Here is a 6,229-nt window from a genome sequence, read left to right as displayed (position 1 = left end):
GCAGGGAGTGCTGAATGGCCTCTCTGTTGGGACCCAGCCTGGAACAGATGGCCTGGGGGCTGCTGGCAGGTGAGGGGGCGGAAGGAGGCCAGACCGTCCCCCCCACCCCCACCCCCACCCCCACCCCGTGCCAAGTCCCTGTTCCTGGGAGAGGAGGACCCCACAAGACTCTCATGGTGACAGCAGCCAGGAAGAAACCGGTTTCAGGGGATTAGTGGGCCCAAGAGAACAGCAAGCAGCGGGAGGGCCCTGAGAAATGTGGTGGTACCAGCAGCCTCAGCTGGAGCCAGGACGGCCACTGCCCAGGGGGGAAGGAAGGTGCTGAAAGAGCCCCGGGAGCTCAGGGGCCACCCTGTCTAAACCTTTCCCATCGATTTTGCCGATGGGGAAACTGAGGCCTAGGAAGGGGCAGAGACCTCACGTCAGCCAGCAAGTCAGTGACAGAGCTGGGAGGTGTCCAGGTGTCCCTGGTGTCCTGGGGCTCTTCCCACGACACCCCCTGCCTCCCTCCCCTCGGAACAGCCTCCCTCTCCTCCCTTCTCAGCCTGCTTCCCTGGCCTTGGCCCTGGCCAGCCCCCGCCCCCCCCGCCACCCGCCACCCTGACTGCTCCTACCCTTCTTCCTGCCAAGACCCAGACCAAGCACCCACCTTCTGGAAATCTTGTAGCCCATCCGCAGAGCCTAAGCGTCCTGATTGGGAGGCCCATCCGCTGCTGGCTCAGGGTCAATCCTTTCACTGTAAAGACGTAACTGCGACCCAAAGAGGGAAGGGCGTTTAGAAACGGTCCCCACCATCTCCTCCCATCTCCATCCCCCGGAAAACCACTCAGGGCTGTCTCTGAGCACCTTAGACAGGTACCCCCGGCCTCCCTGCCGTAAGGGGGGGCGGGGCTGGAGAGGTCCAAGACCCGGGAGGTGGGAGGCTGCTTCCCCATAACCAGGATCTTCTAGCTCTGGCCAAGAGATGCGTCTAGTCCAAGAAAGCATTTATAGATCCTTTCGTATCTGATTCATTCATTTCATTATTCATTCACTTAACGAGCACCTACAATATACCAGGCTCTGGGCATACGGCAGTGATAGAAGTAGACCACCTCCCCGGTGGTCTCCAAGCTCAGCATCGAGTGGAGGAGACAGCAGAGTCCACAAACAGATTTACATAGTGATGAAATATGATTAATGCTTTCGGGGGCACTGAGACAGGGGATAATGGGGGGAAGGGGATGCTCTTTAGAGGAGGGGCCGGCCCCGGCCTCTCTGAGCGGTGACACTAGAACAGAGACCCGAAGGATAAGAGGAAGTGAGCCAGGAGTCGTACTGGGCAGAGGTGCGTGACTGGGGCACGGAGTTCAGGAGGTCCTCCCTGGCTGACGCAGAGTGGGACAGGAGGAAGGGAGGGCTGGGGACACGGGAGGTGGGAGAAGCAGCCAGACCAAGTTAAGAAGCTTTATTTTTCCCCAAAGACCCATGGGAAGCAAGGGAGGGGCAGTGGCTTGATCACACCCACATTTTCCCATTGTCATAAGCTCCTACTGGCTACTGTTTGCAGTGGAGATCGGTTAAGAGGTGAGGGGGACAGTGAGGACCTTGACACAGAAGTCTCCAAAGCGGTGCGTCATGAGGTGTGCAAGGTACCTCTCGGAGGGGAAAGAAACACTACAAAATTGTTATTTCTATTTCCATTGTATCCAAAACAAAGGGACGGGGCATTAAATTGTAGCCGTATTTATAGATTGACGCTGATGTCCATATTTGGTCTATATGTCACATGCGACTCCAGGGACCACACAGAGAGGCTCGCTGCCCAGCCTTTGTCCTTGCTTTTAGCATTTTGAAGAATTTTTCTCTTCATGTGAGTCCAGTTCAGCAGCTTTATGGTATAATACCGTTCAACTGACTTTTCGCCAGACGAGGGACTTAAAAAGCAGGAAGTGAAGGGGAAAAAAGGAAAGTAGGAAAACACTGAACGACACGTAAGTGGAACAAGGGGCCCTGTGGGTGCTTCACTCCCCCGAGGCATCCGCTCAGACAGCCGCAGGTGAAGCAAAGGCAAAGACTGGGTCTAGTAAGAAAGAGGTCCCCATGTTTCACAAAGGAGCAAGAAGGCGATTTGAACTAAGAATTTATATCTACCATTATAACTAATGAGCCTAACCTTAAGTATAGCTTTTCGCTTTGAGATCTGAGCTAACGATGGCATAAAACCATTCACCATCATTAAAACATTCAAGGGGCGCCCGGGTAGCTCGGCTGGTTGAGCCTCCGACTCTGGCTCAGGTCATGATCTCGTGGCTTGTGACATTGAGCCCCGAGTCGGGGTCCGTGCTGGCAGAGCGGAGCCTGCTTGGGATTCTCTCTGTCTCTCCCTCTCTCTCTGCCCCTCCCCAGCTCATGTATGCGCCTCTTTCTCGAAAATAAATATTGAAAAAAAATTTTAAATACTATTTTATACTCTAATGTAATTTACTGTTTCATTCATCTGTGTGTGTGTGTGTGTGTTTGATAACATTCATAATATGTTACGTCATAATATAGGCTTATTAGTTGTGAAGGAATGATCATATTAATATATAGATTGGGTAAAGTGTATACTGAATAAATGCATTTACACATAGTGTCCCAAGCGCCTGGGCGCACTGAGTGAAGACGCCTGCCTGTGCGGTGCTGGCTTCCTGCGCGAGGTGACTGTCCGGGAGGTGCCTGCCGTGGGGGAGGGGAGGGGAGCGTCTCCTGGGAGACCTCAGGTTCCCACCCCATCCACTCCCTCTGTCTAGCTCACTCCAGGATGGAGACTGGGAGAAACACTCTCCCCCAATCCAGGCTCTTGTCTGGGGAGGCTTTTTTTTTTTTTTTTTAACTCCCCAGATGAAACCCAAGTTCATTCCCTTAAAGGGTAAACGGCGGATCCTGGCAAGGCTTTCCGATTATTTACTCACTGGCCAGTAATAGAAGAGAACACACATCCTGGCTGGAAGAGAGGGCTTTTCTGGTGCCTGCACCCGGGGCTGAGCCCTGGGTGCCTGGAGCTCGCCCCCTGCGAGGTTGCCTGCCAGTGACTTCTACACAAAGACCCACTTTTCTGGCCTGTGCTTCTTGGGCACATCATTTCTGAGTATTTCTCTTCACCACATCCTGCAAAGGTGCTGATAATGCTCACCGTGGGTACGGAGGGTCTGCTGTGCGCCTGGCCCTGGGCGCCCTGCACTTCCTACATGTGATCAGGACTCTCTCCTACGGAGCCCAGCATCAGGCCGCCAGCCCCTCTGGGGCAGGTGCCTCGCTGCCCCTCCCGTTGCTTTGGGGTTTAAGGTCGTCGGCAGGCTGCCACTTAGCCTGTCCCTCCCCATACACCCGGGGGCTGGCTGGCCCGGGACGGAGGTTGCGTCTGGCTGCGGGCCAAGCAAGTCTCCCAGCCCCAAGTGGCTCTGAGTCCTCTGGCTGGAGGGTCAGGGCACCAGGCTCCTTCACATCTCGTTCCTCTCGACAATCCTTTCCCCAAAAAGGTCTTCACAACCCCCAGAGGTCCTTGAATGCCCTGAGAGGCCCTAAATTGGGCCATCCGGCTGCCCGCCTCTCTTCTCCCCGTAGATCCCTGTCTGCTTCCCATGTCGCCAGCATCCAGCCAGAAAACTCCCCAGAGCACGTTCCCACCCCTGTTCCCAGGCAGCAGCTTCCATGATGTTGGCACCAGCATGCATTTATTAATAAAATGATCAAAGTAACTAAATGCTCTGGCAGCTCCTGAAGTTTGCCAGAGGCTCCCTGAATGCCCGGTGGCACCAGAGGGCGGGGACCAGCCCTGGAGAGGAAGTCTGGGGGGAGAGCCAACGGGGCGCGTATCCCTGGCTGTTGGTGAGAACTTCCAGAATCCACAAAGCGCTGTGGTGGCTCGGGTGGCTTGGGGGAAAGGAAGCCGCAAGGCGTGGGGGTGGCCTGAAATGGTTGCTTAGAGGACCTTGCTCAAGAGAGCGCCCCCAGCCTTCCTCCCTGGACAGAGGGTGGGGGGAGACCGCCCCAAGCCCTAGGGGGCAGAGGAGAGGGGGAGATGTTGTTTGTGCAAACAATGCTAGTTCAGGGACCCACCTCTGCGGTCAAATCCTGCCTCTGCCCATGACTGGCTGGGGGACCTTGGCCGAATCACCTGACCCAGGTCCCCACCTCTGAATTGCCTGGGATGCTACACTGCAAATGCGCCACTGGGCTGGCTCATCCTGAACTCATGGAGCCACGCTCTGTGGACTCAGGCCCAGGGACCTGATGTATCACATGTCGTCTACACGCACTTGCCTGTGGTCAGGTCAGCACTCGGGAGCCACTAATTTCGTGTCTGGGTTTTCCTTTTCCAGCCTCCCCCCCTTGCCCCCCCTCCCCCCGCCGCCCTCACCCCACAACCAGGAGTGAGACGAGGAAGAGGACAATCGTTCCTGCCTTTCAAGGTCAGCGTGAAGTTTAAACTGACGAACGTACATCATTCGTACCCACGTCCAGCTAACATTCGCTGAGACCGCGACTGTATTGTATGAGCTCATTTAAACCTCATCGGAATCCTAGGAGGCAGGCACATCGTGAAGGCCATTACACAGGTGAGGAGAATGAAGCCCAGAGATGTTAAGTAATTTGCCCAAGGCTGCGCAGAGGATTGATGTAAACTGTGTGGCACAGTGCCCGGGACATAATAAGTACTCGTTAATTGGTGGTTTGTTTAAAAAGAAAAAAAAAAATGGTGGGGGTGGGGTTCTGATCTGTTGCTCGGTCTTTGGGAGAGGAATGTTATCCCTGTCCGGTAACCCAGAACATTCTGCCTCACCCCTGGTTCACCCAACCAAAAGGATCTCCTTGCAGGTGGATCCCAACTGCCCAGATGTGTGGCCAGCCCTGGGTGTCGCTGCCCCATTAACTGCAATCTCCAGGCCCCGAGAGAATCCTGGAAGCAGCATCTAGTACAATCCCTCTGGCAGCAAAAGTACACCCACTCAGCACACGACTGTTTTACCCCGAAGCCCGTGGGGGCTCTGTCACCGGGGAGAGAGGGAAAGTGCTTTATGCTTCCTCAGCGCACGCCTGTGCGTTCAAGTTCACAAGCGGTGCTTTTCTTAGACCGGCACGTCACTTAAGCTACAAGCGTAGATTTGACATGAGAGAGGAAGGAAAGAACGCATGTGAAGCCAGGCACCGGGATACGGAGGACCTGAGCGTGTTTTCTTGTTTGATCTTCCCGATTGCCTTGTTCAGGACACCTCTCGGACATCACCCCTCTTTGGCAGTCGAGGAAATCGAGGCCCATAGGTTTAGCGACGTTGGCAACCTTGACGGTAGGAAACAACGCTTGCAGTTACCGGGCGCTTCCTCACCGTGATGGTCACGTGCATCCACTGTCGCCTTCAAGCCTCTGAAGGGCTCTCTGAGGCACTGCCATCGTCCTCACCTAGGCAGTGACAGAGCCAGGATTCAAACACAGTTCTGTGTGGACCCCATGATCTCTTCTAGACACGGGAAACCCGTCTCCAGGTCTGACCCGAAACCCTTCCTCCCGGGCCTCTTGGGTTTGCAGCAAGGACCACTGACTGCGTTTGAGTCTCCACTTGCTGTGTGACATTGGACAACTCGCCCCACCTCTCTGTGCTTTGGTTTCTTCCTCTGGAAACGAGGCAGAGTGATTCTTGTCACCATCGCTGACTTGCGGGGGACCTACCTGCCCGGAGAGAAACCTACAGGCACAGACGTAGGAGGATTTGGTCCCGTTCGGCCACAGCGGCCTAAAACCGCCTTCCTCCTGCTCTGGGTCACCTTTACTTGCTATTTCAGGTCAACTCAACGCAGCCAGTGCCAGGAGCAGCTACGTGTGCTTCACAGGGGGGGAGCAGGAAGTAAGACCCGCCGGGACCTGTTCCCTGCCCACCCGCCCAAGCGTCGGCTCCTGACTTGGCTCTGCAGTCAGCCCAGGCCACCCAGCCGGCTCCCCACGGCCCTTCCCCAACCCTCCCTCCCGACTGCCCCTCTGCCGTCCAGATCTGACTCATCCTCTGAGACCCAAGTTCGCCCCGTCCAGGAAACCCATGGTCCCTCTCTTGCGATCCCCTCCAGCCAGGCCACAGCCTCACATTATCAGTCCTGGCCCTGAGATTCTCGTCGGGCGGGGGCGGGCCTGCCTAACGAACCAGAAGCTTCACTGCTCCGCATCCCGGCAGCCTCCAGGGAGGGGCCGTGCATGCAGGCTCGGAGCTTCAAC

The sequence above is a fragment of the Panthera onca genome, chromosome D1 (genome assembly GCF_046562875.1).
Source record: "Panthera onca isolate mPanOnc1 chromosome D1, mPanOnc1 haplotype 2, whole genome shotgun sequence".
NCBI lineage: Eukaryota > Metazoa > Chordata > Mammalia > Carnivora > Felidae > Panthera > Panthera onca.
This window is presented reverse-complemented; position numbering follows the sequence as displayed.